Below are 14,809 nucleotides of genomic sequence, written 5' to 3'. Positions count from 1 at the left end.
AAAAGGTTGCAGTAGTATATTGGGCAAATAAGTTCAAAGGGGCGTAACTCCTGGAAAAAAAATTGAATCGTAATTTCCTGTCGATATGCACATCTACGTAGTATGTCCTTATTATCTGAAAAGGTTTCATACACTCTGTTGTGTGGTTTGAGAGGAGTTGCGATGACAAAAGGTTGCAGTAGTATATTGGGCAAATAAGTTCAAAGGGCCGTAACTCCTGGAAAAAAATTGAATCGTAATTTGCTGTCGATATGCACATCTACGTAGTATGTCCTTATTATCTGAAAAGGTTTCATAAAATTCTGTTGTGTGGTTTGAGAGGAGTTCCGATGACAAACTGTTGCAGTAGTACATTAAAGTAAATAAGTTCAAAGGGGCGTAACTCCTAGAAAAAGAATTAAATCGTAATTTCCTGTCGATATGCACAACTACATAGTATGTCCTTATTATTTAAAAAGGTTTCGTGAAATTCTGTTGTGTGGTTTAAGATGAGTTGCGATGACAAGAAACAGGACTGACGGACTGACGGACTGACGGACAGACGGACGGACAGACGGACGGACGGACGGACGGACAGACGGACGGACGGGTCAAAAACAGTATACCCTCCGCAACTCGTTGCGTGGGGTATAATTACAAATTTGATATATGACAATAAGAAGACTGCTTTTTGCTAATGGAAACATTTGGATAAGGTTATGCCTTTTTAGTATATATATTATCATAATGAATATGCAATAGCAGGTACAAGATTAAAGGAAGACTACTGTATAATTATTTTACTATGTAGGCAATACATATAATATGTCATCATCTAATATCCGAATTTAATGAACTTTGAAATCCAACTACAAACAAGAGGCTCTTGTAGAGCATGAATCCCTCACCCGGAACATCAAGAAATATAGTGGTTTGGTTTGTGCCAAAATAAAACAAGTATAAAAATTTGTGGGAAAATGAAAATGGCTGGCCAGAACAAATTTTAGTCAGTAGATAGATATAAGAAGATGTGGTATGAGTGCCAATGAGACAACTCTCCATCCAAGTCAAAATTTTAAAAAAGTAAACCATTATAGGTCAAAGTACGGTCTTCAACACGGAGCTTTGGCTCAAACCGAACAGTAAGCTATACAAAGCACCAAAAATAACTAGTGCAAAACCAACGGTCTAATCTATATAAAAAACGAGAAACGAGAAACGCTTATGAACCTCCATTTAACTCAAAACACCATGGTTCCTATATAAACCAAAAATCGTTGAAATCTGAGCAAGTTTAAAATATGGCGGGAAAATGGCATTTTGAAAATGGCCACCAGCACAAATTTTCATCATCACCATTCAACTCAGGATATTATGTTTACTACAACAACTAAAAAGCATTGAAATCCTACCAAGTGTAAAAATTGGTGGGAAAATGGTGACCATTTTGAAAATGGCCACCGGGAACAAATTTCATCTTCATTATCTTTCTATAGTTCAGGAAAATTTAGCAAAAACAGCACTTTGACCCCTATTTTCTATTTTTAGTAACAGCGGCTATGTTTTTTGACAGATCAAAATTTTAAACGATCTGGTCAGTTTGTGCAGCATACTCTAAGGAACCATTATACCAACTTTCATTTAATTCTGTCTATTTCAGAGAAGCCGTACAAATAAAAAATGACAAAAATCTGTATCGGGGTCAGTAACTCCAACATGGATGGAGGAAAACTTCTAAAAATTTTGGCATAGGTCAGTCTACTGATGCTGAACAATATTAAATAAGCCATGGCATTTGATTGAATGTTGTACTGTACAGTCGCTTGCGAGCGTGAGTAATTACCCTGTATGGTCTACAAGCAACTATACAGTACAACATTCAATTCGATTTCATGTAAGCAATGATTTCTGAGGGTTCATTCCTTGTACTGCACATGGTAGATCTCCCTAGCTGAAATTTGGCTTCCCATTTCGGTAATTTTGGCTATGAGTACTTTTTGTTTTTAATAATTTTTGTTTTTGGTCTTCCAAATGATTCGGGTTTAATGCTGCTGATAAGAGGCAACTCCTATAAATGTACATACAGCATATACAAATTTTCTATATTTAACATTATTATCTTTGGATTGCTATTATGAAACTCCTGGGCGGATGCCTCTGCTGGTGGATCTATTTGTTCCCCGAGGGTATTCGCAAATCCAGTTGTCAGACTTGTCGGACACGAAACCATTGATTTGTTACAGAAATTACCAGTATCAAGCAGAATTCAAAATCAATAAAAGTTCTAAGGTTGTTTTCCTTGTATTGCACATGGTAGATCTCATTAGCTAAAATGTGGCTTCCCATTTCGGTAATTTTGGTTTTTTTGTCTTCCAAATGATTCAGGTTTAATGCTGCTGATGAGAGGTAACCTCTTTGAATGTACATACAGCATATAAAAAATTTCAATATCTAACGTTATTATCCTTTGGTTGCTATTATGCTAATCCAGGAGCAATTTTTGGGAAAGCAAAATACCAGGTTATACATATATATTATACAATTTTACAGGCGTTAAAAATTTTCCCAAACCTGAAATAAATTGCAAGAAATCATTAAAAGAAATAGCCTATGGTGAAAAGTTTGCTGGAACGAAATATGATTTTTTTGGAAAATAAACCATTTTAACTTTCATTGATTGCCATCATCTTTTTACATAAAAAGAACGTACTCAAGCTTTATATAAATTTACCTTTTGTTATAATAATAAATTATAAGAAAATTAAAAAATGGGTCAAAGTCTCAAATGGCCGGGTTGCTATATGAGCATCAGAGTTTTAGAACAGTATAATGTAGAGAATATACTTGAATATAAAGACATGGTCATTTCTGAATCCCTAAATTTGACCAAGTTCCAAAGTCTGGAAAACTGGGAAAAAAATCTTTAAATGAATAATAAATAACAGGTGCACAACTTCAATATATATATAAACTTCCTGATAAGTTTCAGGGTTCTGGGTTGACAACTGTAGGAGGAGTTGATTACACAAAACTTGTACCCTCCTTTCTTATTTTTGCTGAAAAATGACTAAGTTCCGAAGTCCAGAAAACTTGGAAAAAAATCTTTAAATGATTCCAAAATAACAGGTGCACAATTTCAATACATGTACAAACTGCCTAAAAAGTTTCATGGATCTGGGTTGAAAACTGTAGGAGAAGTTGATTACACAAAACCTGTACCCTCCTTTCTTTTTTTTTGCTTATTTTGCCTATCAATAGGCCACCTACGGATCCCTCCGAAGAGTTGTTGATAGGGTTATTTATCTTTCGAAGAGCGTGGCTTCTCTCCCAACACGGAACTTCGGATTTCAACTAGAATTCAAAACGTTTTCTTCCATCGAAGGCAACTAATAGGCGGAATATACATCATGATACTGAACACATGATAGGAAAACAATTTTTGCTTTTCTTCTCATTAGGAAACAAATATTTTGTCGAAGGAAGGTTTCGAAAAATAATTAAGAGACAGTGAAAATCCAAGCCCCCCACCCCCGATAAGAAAATGGTTGTTGCCTTAAACAACAACTTTTTTATTAAGCCACACATACTAGGTGATAGACACTTTGCTATACATATTTGCATCTTAGTGGGTGTCCCCTGGTTTTAAACAAATATATCTGGAATCGACAAACTCAGTTGACATACGGGATGGCCTAGCTCTGAGGAGGGTTGCCTTGAAAAATCTCCTTAAATAACCCGAAACATTAAATGAAATACATGTAATACAAAACACAATGGAAGGTCAAAGTTGCGATCTATACCGTTAATGGGGGGCGGGGTTATGATCATTTAAAAAAAAGTATGTGCATATATAGAAAAAGTATAAAGAAAAAGTATGTGCATATATAGAAAACGTATAAAGAAAAAGTATAAAGAAAAAGTATATATAGACAAAGAATGTGCATATATAGACAAAGTATGTACATATATAGACAAAGTATGTGCATATATAGACAAAGTATAAAGATAAAGTATGTGCATATATAGACAAAGTATGTGCATATATAGACAAAGTATGTGCATATATAGAAAAAGTATGTGCATATATAGACAAGTATGTGCATATATAGACAAGTATGTGCATATATAGATAAAGTGTGTGCATATATAGACAAGTATGTGCATATATAGAAAACGTATGTGCATATATAGATAAAAAGTGTGTGCATATATAGAAAAAGTATGTGCATATATAGAAAAAGTATGTGCATATATAGAAAAAGTATGTGCATATATAGACAAGTATGTGCATATATAGAAATAATTACATATAAGGCAGCTATGGAGTTCCATAGGTCTTCATATGAACTTGGACAGGACAAAGGTGGTGTAGAAAGGTAAAAAAAATGTATAGTCAAGACACAATGTGTGTAAAGTAGGGATTGGAATGGAGTTCCAGTAGGTTTACACTACTAGGTATAAACTTTTCGGTCATCTTGCAAGAAATGGTATTTTTGAATTATTATCAAAAAAATAAAAGAAATTGAAATATATTTGAACTTTGGTCTAAACAAACACTAACTCCAGTGGGAATCATAACAATAATCAAGACACTAATGATTTAAAAATTAAATCATCTGTTTTTAACATTACAAGCACCATGCTATACTACTTTCAAACAAACTTTATATAAAGGGTATCCCTCTTGAAAGGTATAATGAGGACAAAATTCGTGTAAATAATTATGGCAGAAAATTAATAGAGTTATACAAACGATGTCCATTATGTTTTACAAATGGTAGATTGCATCAGGATAAATTTATTGGAAAAAAAAAAACACTTGTAAAGACGCAAGTCTTGTTGATTACCTTATTGTGTCACCTGACAAGTTTGACTTAGTTATTGAATTTGAAATATTTGACTTTAATCCTATACTATCTGATGTTCATAATCAGATGCATTTTTCTTTATGCATTACAAATAAAAATTACACTGATCAACAAAATAAGAAAAAACAACACTTACGTTCGATGGAATACAAACAAAGCAAACGAGTTTACACAGGTACTCAGTGATGACACGGATGAATTGAATTTTATCAAACACACCCTCGAAAATTTTCAAATTCAATCCGTTACACCACTACAGGTCAATGACCTAATAAGTGAACTCGGAAATGTACTTTTAGATACGGCTACAACTGCGTTTGGACCAGCGGCTAAACAACATCAAAGATCAACTCAAAACAAACCATGATTTAAAAAAAGACTGTAAGATTATGCGTGATGAGTTCCAAAGAGCAAGAAAGAAATACAAAAAAAAAAATAAGACTGCTCTAAAGAATACCGACATCTTAATAAGAATTATAAAAAATACCATGAAAATTGCGCAAACGAGCTTAGAGTGTTAGCAAAAACAACACAAAAGCATTTTGGAATACACTTCACAGATTTTCAAATAAAAGAAAAGATAACCCACAGGTGGAGATTGACACGTTTTTGAATATTTTAAAATTTTAAATGCAAGTGAAGATAATGAGGGAGATATTAGTTTAAATATTGATAGTATTTGTGAAAATCCTGTATATGATGAGTTATTAAATGGAAAAATAATAGTGTTAGAAATATCCGAAGCAATAAAGGAACTTAAAAACAACAAAGCTCCAGGTACAGATAAAAATTTTAAATAAAATATTTGAAATATTCAACTCCATTGTTAATTTCTATATATTGTCAGCTTTTTAATTTAATGTTAGATACTGGTACTATTCCAGAAAGCTGGACCAGTGGAATTATAAAACCTGTTTTTAAATACAAGAGTAACCCGTCTGACCCTGATAATTTCAGGGCAATCACTCTTATCAGTTGCCTAGGGAAATTATTTACGTCTGTTATAAATTCTAGATTAAATATTTTTGCTAACGAATTGAGTCTCATTTCCGAAAACCAAGCTGGTTTTAGGAAAGGATATTCAACAGTTGACAACATTTTTGTATTGCATACTCTAATTAAGTTATATTTCTCGTTTGGCGAGAAGCTTTATTGTACTTTCGTCGACTTTAGGAAGGCGTTCGACACCGTCTGGTTATCGGGCCTATGAACAAAATTATAAAACTGTGAGATTAAAGGTAAATGTTTTAAGGTTATCTTTAACATGTACCATGACATTAAATCTTGCGTTCAGTATAATGGTGACCAGTCTGAATGTTTCCCTTGTCTTACACCATTACTAGTGTAAGACAGGGGAAAAACTTATCACCTTTTCTTTTTTCTATATTTCTAAATGATCTAGAAAGTAATTTCAGCCAGTTAGACGGAGAACCTCTTAATATTATTAAAGAGAAGCTCGAAAGTGAATTGCACATTTTTTTATAAATTTTTTGTTATTTTATATGCAGATGACACTGTCATTCTGTCTGAAAGTATGGAAGGTATGCAAAGAGCTCTAGACATTTTTCAATCATATTGTGATATATGGAAACTGCAGGTTAATGTTAACAAAACTAAAGTTATAATTTTTTGTAAAAGGAAATCAAGACAGAATTTTATTTTTACTTTGCAAGATTGTAACCTTGAAATTGTTGATACATATTCATACCTAGGTGTTAATTTTAAATATAATGGAACGTTTATCAACACAAAGAAAAAACTTGTAGAGCAAGCACAAAAGGCGTTATATTGCATTTACAAACTATTTCGCAATGAGTCAATACATATAGATATACAATTAAAAATGTTTGATTCTATGATTGAACCAAGGTAAAAATGCTAGACATTAAAGAATATACTATGGGACTTAAACTATTGAATATATTGATGTGCTTAAACTAACATGGGTCCGTCGGTTGTTAAAAAAAACAAACACAATACAAAACTCAAAAAGCTAGTAGAAAGCACAGAAAATATTATAATTGAAAACCGTGTATTTTTAGTGCCATCAAACAGGTGTATAAAACCCTTTTGGAAAGAGTTTTTTCAAGCATGGACAGAATTGCAAAATAAACTTATACTAATCAATCACTGATTCATGCTTTTTATCACTGAGCTCTAGTTTCCACTTTACACAACACTGTATTCTGTGTTTCCTACTTAAACATTTCACAGCGCTGAAAACTTTGCTTAATGGTACTAATGCAGAGAAGACAGCAGACATTTTGTTACACGTGTTAATTTTCTCTCTTCTTTTCGTGTCCAATTGATTCTTACATCAAACAGCTATGGTTGAACAATGTCAGTCAGAATTGTCTGTAAATTATCCCTTTACGACCATAACAAGATTGTTTTAACTTGTTTTAGGTCCAGAATTAAATTGTAATACTTGCCACTGGCTATTATTCAACTTACAAGAAATTGATCAATAAGTTGTTATAATATGAACAGCATGAAATTCAGGTAGACCGAGGAACACATTTTTACGTTTCCTGCTATTGTACAGAAAATGATTAATGACCAGACTCAAGCTGGCAGCCACTTTTAGCAGCCATTCAAGATAGCAGCCAATTTTTTTCAGCAGCCAATTTTGATGATATGTCTAAAAACCAAAACACTATATAAGACTCAAACGTTCCAAAAATCTCAAAATCTTAGTTAAATATAATTTAACAGCGGAATTCAACAATTTCACGGCTTGTGGTGATTCTCAAAAGATTTAAGTCCGTTTTAAATATCAATATTTTTTTCGGAGGACACTGTTTGTTTAATAAAAAATTGAACAATTTAAAATCGGTTTTTTTTTTCGTTCTTTTTCTCGTTTTTTGATTCCTTATGATTAAGAGGTACCGAAACAATCTAGGAATAGAAAATCAAAAAAATCAAAGAACAACTAATATTGTTTATAATGGATTTAAGTAAGATATGAGAAATCGTGATATATATATTTCATGAACTGAATAAAAAAGATGCTATGTACGAGAGAAAAATTACATACAAGCTTTCCATACACTCGGCATCCTCAAATATCCAATATTTCAATTGAAACCATTTTCAATATTAATTTCTGTATATATAAAATGAAAACAATTCGATATACACGTAATGCTTATCTATTTTTTGAATGTGAACAAGTATTTTCTATAAAAATCCTACGTGGACTATTTTGTACGGTATGCGACATTACTAATTTATTAATCTAAAACTGAAATTTTCCTCGGCATATCCCTACGGCAAAGTTCCGCAGCAGACCTAGCTCATTTCAAAGGTATTGAACCAGGCTATTCGCCACTGAAATATTTTTCTTGGATCCGGGCCCGTCTGGCCACCGCAGGTTTAGTTATATGTCAATTATTTGAAATGGCACATTAAGGAAAATTTCAGTTTTAGATTAATAAATTAGTAATGTCGCATGCCGTACAAAATAGTCCACGTAGGATTTTAAAATTATATGTTAAATTATATTTAACTAAGATTTTGAGATTTTTGGAACGTTTGAGTCTTATATAGTTTTTTGGTTTTTAGACATATCGTCAAAATTGGCTGCTGGAAAAAAGTGGCTGCTATCTTGATTGGCTGCTAAAAATGGCTGCCAGCTTGAGTCTGGTTGATTAATGGTGGTATAAAACCAATTTTGAGGTCCAACAACTCCCTACAGAAATCCTTTACTTTTCGATGTCTTATGCTATCTAGATTTTAATTTTATTAGCCCCAGGTTCTGTAATATAGAAATGATAGCATCGTAAAAGACATAAATTCTTCTAACTTTGCTATCAAATCAGCTGCATTGTAATCCGTTCATTCTTCTGTATGGAGTCAGCAAAGCTACTATTAAGCCAAATAGATTTAACCGTGACGGGATGTTGTACTACTATGTGAATGTTTTCTTGAATGAAAACTTCGAACGTGTATAATTTATTTCCTTTTTTTATATGAATAAAAGGAGATGTGTGGTTTGCGTAAATAAGACATAAACCCAACGACACACATATATTTAGAGTTCGACAAAGGTCTTCGACGTTAGACAGAAGCACATTCAATATGTTAAATTCTAATTCGATCCAATTCTAAACAGTGGTTAATATCTGTCAACTACATCAAATTCTCCAAAATGTAAAAATAAAATTTAATATTTGTTTATTTTCTATAAAGAATAAACATTTTTTTTTTTTTTCATGGAATGAGCAAACTCATTTGTTTTTTACATTTCTCTCATTTTTACCTTTGTCGTTTACAATTATCATCGTTTTATGTACTTAATGTAATTGACGATTCAAAATATGAACCGTGTATATTAATATAGTTTTCTTTATAAAAACCCCAAATCCATTGGGTACAACTGTGCATCTACGAAACGTACAGAGATCGAAGAGTGCGTGACATTCTTCAAAATAGGATCGAATTTTGCATGCCTATTCCGGAAAACATTCGGTCGAAAATTGTAATTCTATTGAAAATTTAAATGATCAGAAAATGGAAATTTTTAGTCTTAGATTTGAATGTATGTAAACGGGCGACCATTTGATATTTGGGGAGGGGGAGAAGGATTCTTGAAATTCTGAAGAAGAAAAATTACTTTGCCAACAACAGGATGAAAATGAGTATTTTACTATACTAACTGCGGGAAATAAATGTGTACAAAAGTCATAAAATACGCACAAAAATATAAGTTGATATGACCAACACTTTATGGAATTTGTAAACTATCTTAACCAAAATATTAACCTGAGTATATACTAATTTCAAATTTCACTTTCTATGTTCAGTGAATCGTGTAATTGCGATCAAAACCTTAATCTGCTATATGATATGAAAAGTTCACATTATAGTAAACAATTGCATAAATTTCAAGTTGATGCTACCACACCTTCATGATAAACTACCTAAACCAAATTCTTAACCTGATACGCGACGGACAGAACATATCTAACATAAAGCCCCCTTTTCTCTCGTATGTATGTTACAGCAGTAGTAAATAAAAGCTTTGGATTTTGCGTTGTTAAAAGCTTAAGCTAATACATCTGTACTCAACACTTTTATATATCATTATTGAATTCTATTTTTGTCATTCATTAGTAAATCCACTTATAATATTTCCGTTATATGTACTATCTCGTGATTTTAATCGTTGTTCGAACAAGTGGTTTTCTTTTTTATTTGAATCAAACAGCTTTCAAAGTTTAAGTATTTTTTACAATTGCTGTGAAGTACATTGTGTGAACAACAATGTAAACAATATTATTTCCATACAAGTCTCAATATCCTGTTATCAGTTTCACATTGTTTCATTGTGTTTATATATTGTCTAGATATTGAAGAATGACAATGATTTCAGTACTACACCGTATAAATTCCCGTAGGACATGATATCTCCAGTAGCTACGATATTTCTCTCTATAATGAAATCCTTGTAATTTTTTTAATGAATTATTAATTTAGAACGTGTATATAGAAATAAGAAGATGTTGTATGAGTGCCAATGAGCCAACTCTCTATCCAAGTCACAATGTGTTAACAATTATAGGTCAAAGTACGGCTTTCAACACGGAGCCTTGGCTCACACCGAACAGCAAGCTATAAAGGGTCCCAAAATGACTAGTATAAAACAATTCAAACAGGAAAACCAACGGTCTAATCTATATAAAAAACGAGAAATGAGAAACACTTATGAACCACATCAACAAACGACAACCCTGAACAACAGGTTCCTGATTTAGGACAGGGGCAAACAAATGCAGCGGGTTTAAACGTTTTAACAGGCACCAATATCCAAACTGAATAAAACTATTGTATTTGTTAAATTCCATGATAATTATTTGGTGTTGATAGGCGAGTGACATTTTTCAAAAAGACGCATAGTTAACGACTTTAATGCACCCACCTAACATACGGCTATATTATATATCATTCGAAAGCTTATTACCTGTACTTTCTGTTTTGCCCGGTCGTCAATAATTCGTACGGTGCAATTTTGAACATTTGTATGTCAAAAATAGAATAGATTTATCGTTTATAGGCCGAGGAATTTTTTTTTATCATTTTAAACTACAACTTATATGATATAGGTCAAGATGCAGCCTTCTAATGAAGCTTTTGTAGTTGCCCTAAAAAACACCATCTGCAAATGGGGATCATTTTGCTTTTATTGGCTAGATAATATTGCCAATATCGGCAGATAATGATCAACCATATTAAAAAAAAAAGGTATTGGAAGAATTTTAAGGAACAAAAAAGGTTTATTTGGTAAATACTAGTTTTCCGATGTGGAAAGGCATGTTACGAAGTTTATTCTCGTTCAATGTTCGAATGAAAACTGTTTGTACCATGTGCTTTTCAATATCAAATCCAGCGAATTCCTTTTAATGTTATACCATTATTATATACTTTATTAGTTGTTTTATTAAAAATGACTGAAATTTAATAATTCAGATTAATTAAGATTGAATACCCTTCCAGTGAGCAACTGTAATCACCATACTGGTTTATGTAGTGTTCGCACATTTCGGTATAGTGTTTTAAGAAGTTTTGTTTGTCTGTCCTACTTTTTTGCCTTGGTCATGATGTCATCTGTTTTTCTTCGACTATGGTTTGAGACTGTCTCCTTGTTATTTTATTCTCTCTCTCTCTCTCTCTCTCTCTCTCTCTCTCTCTCTTTTTTTTTTTTTTTCTTTCAATTCACATATCCATCTGGAGTCAGTTTCACAAAAAAACTTACGACTAAGATTGATCGTAAGTATACTGAATTGTTCATGACTTACCGTAACGACCAATCTTAGTCGTAAGTGCTTTTGTGAAATCGACTCCAGTTAGTCTAAACAAATTGTAATGAGCAATATTCCTCCGACATTGCTTGGTAGAATTAAGGAAGTTCAAAGTGCACATATGGAGGTTATACGTGAAGGAATTTGTTTCATAATAGACATATTCAAAAAGAGTTAAAAATAGTAATCTCTTAAAATTTACCAGAGCATACCTGCTTTCAAGCTATCTCATAATATTAACCCCAATCTTATTAAAATGTAGATCTCTGATTTCGTTATTCTCATATGATAAATGAGCAGGCGAGTCGTGATAGATCTGAATTTTAGTCCGATTGTTTTAACCCATGTTTTTAACACTTATACATAACATTTTGTACGGTTTTTTCCTGAACTTATATATCACTTATTTTTATTGTGAGATCTTCGCACCATTAGAAACCCGAACGGAAAAAATATGAAAATAAAGTGAGAAAATCACCAAAAGTCGCTGTCGATCAATAACAGAGGGCTCAGTGCACAATAAATATCTACAAACAAAACTTAAGATTAGATGACATTAAAAAACTGGATAAATAAAGGCAACAGCAGTATACCGCTGTTCAAAAGTCGTAAATCGATTGGGAGAAAACAAATTTGGGTTACAAACTAAAACCGAGGGTAATGCATCAACATTAAGAGGAAAACAACGAAACAACAGAAACACTGAGGTGCAACCAAAAATAAAAAACCAACAATGCAACATACATAGGACCGACCGACTGCCACTGGATAATTTCAACCACAATTTTCATTTCTCACAATTGTATAGATATTTTAGAATAAAAGAACTTCATTTTAACCATATTTATTCTTATTGTCCATGTACTATCTTTAGGTTAATATGCCAATGTCCAACCAATGCTTAAAATTGTGCTCCTTTTTCTAAATGCCTAAAAATATTATTTGGCACATCTACATTGAAATTTTAATGCAAAAGCATGGCCAATTAGATTTTAAATAAAAGTGGTTTAAATGCATTCGCATTTCTGTTTCTATTAAGCAACTTTACTGCTTGTAACATTTAGCTGAAGTAAACATCAATATCAAAACTGCTTTGTTTTGTAAGAGGTTGTCTACTTTTACAAAAGATAATTGATACTGATTGGTAGATTTTTGTTGTGACACCTACACAGTAATTTCATCCATGATACTAATAGCTATAACTAATGTATTTTTGATGGGGATTGCCAGTTTTCCTGCCGAAGGTCGGTGGTTCCTTGGGCACTCCGTGGGCCTAAACCAATAAAAACTGATCGCCGCAAAATACTTTAGTAGCCAATAGTGCTGAAAATTGCGTCAAACACTAACAATTCATCAATCATCTTTATATTACAATGTATGTATATGTAAACTATTCAGGAAGTGTATGTATTGTTATTGCGAATTGCTAGAATTTCCATCTAAAAATAATGTAAGTAAATATAATTGCGAAAGCCTCAATTTATTCCAAGAATTTCGTAGTTTGATAGGATTAAATACCTTGACCAGGCATAAAGAACATTTCAGTGGCTAGCTTATAATAATTTTCACTTCCTCAGTCAATGCAAGATGCAGTATAAGCAACCAAGAAAACATATAAATATTGAAATATTGAAATAACGAAGTTTCGCTCCAAAACATTCCCCTAAAAGCATGAATGACCTGTGTATTCTGTCCTTTAACATTTTTGCACTTTTAAGATTTGTGTTTTTCAACCTAATATCGACTACATACAAATTGTTTTAACAAAGAACAGCTAAAAAAGCTATCTTTTTGCAGATGGCGGTATTTTGGGCAACTGCATGGTTGTTATAATTGGCTGTTTACTTAACAAGAAGCGTAATTGCAGTAATCTAATTATGTCAAAAACATCCTTAACACCAAATTAAGTATGTTATTTGGTTTTATGGTGAATAACAGTTGAATCACAGACAAAATATTTTGTTTGCATGCATTTTTGTCATTTTCAATGAAATTTCTGGAAAACGGCGCTATTTACTAATAATCCGACATTAATATTACAAACTGTTTTTGCCAAAATTACTATTAACATCTGTTCTAACAGATTTTCATATGTCCATACAAAATATTATTATTCAGAAGACAGAATATGCAAAAATGCTGACATCTTGTAAAATTAGAAGTTGTCTGTCCTTGACCTTTCGTTGTGATTTGACGGAAACTGCACCATACGAATTTTTGACGACCGGGCAAAAAAGATAGTACAAATGTTGTGCTTTCGAATGGTATACGATTTAGCCATATGTTAGGTGGGTGCATTAAAAATAAAATTTTATGGTTAATGTCACTCGTCTATGATGACATATTCTGGATTGATCCTGTTAAATATTTTCACAACTTTCTCGACTCTGTGCAATGTAGAGCTCAATATATTGCATAGACACATGGCTTATGTTACGGACTGTATGTTGCACTTTATACTGCACTCGTTCTATTTGAGCAGTCAAAATGCGTTGACCGTATATTTCTATGTCATATACAGTCACTGACCTGATATCACTTTTCCTCATGAATATTTAAATAGAATTGCCGAAATTATAATTAATTATTCATACGACCTATTCAACCTGTTCTTGTTTCCAATGTATACAACGACTCAAACTTATTTCTTTTGCAATTTTTAGAAAAAAAACATATTTCACTTGTTAATTTTTTTGGTTTGCAAACTATAAATCATTATGTTTTATGCTTATTGTTGATATTTTAGTTCATTCTCAAACAAATTCGTTCACCATCGATTGCGGGTTTCAACAGGTAATGTACATTTCATTGTGTTGTATATTTCTCCGCCTGCATGATAGGAGGCCTTTTTATAAAAGGGGGAAGTTTCCAAATATTCAAATCAAATAATAACATTAACACATTAAACAACAATTGAAAATGTTTTTTTTTTTAGATTGCAGTATAAAGACAATAATAGTGCATTGACTTGACATATCAACGATATAAGGAGTCGGCCCGAAACGGGGAAAAAGCTCGGCAGAGCCTCGCATTTCCCCGTTTCTAAGCCTCATCCTTATATCGTTGATATGTCAAGTCAATGCACTATTATTGTCTATCTAGATGTCTTCTTACTAAGTACCTTTTCCTATATTTTTTAGATAAAGACCTCAACTTTCGCTC

At 32.4% G+C, this 14,809-nt stretch overlaps 1 protein-coding gene across 2 annotated transcripts in view; it reads right to left on the bottom strand.

Annotated features, from left to right (window-relative positions):
• LOC127725386 (perlucin-like protein) overlaps window positions 1-14,809 on the bottom strand; it is a 196,721-nt gene that overhangs the window by 33,691 nt on the left and 148,221 nt on the right. The gene's annotated exons all lie outside the window — the stretch shown is intronic.

The sequence above is a fragment of the Mytilus californianus genome, unplaced genomic scaffold, assembly GCF_021869535.1.
Source record: "Mytilus californianus isolate M0D057914Y unplaced genomic scaffold, xbMytCali1.0.p SCAF_15, whole genome shotgun sequence".
NCBI classification, from domain to species: Eukaryota; Metazoa; Mollusca; class Bivalvia; order Mytilida; family Mytilidae; genus Mytilus; species Mytilus californianus.
Note: the sequence above shows the minus strand (reverse complement) of the source record. Positions and strands in the feature narration are given on the sequence as shown.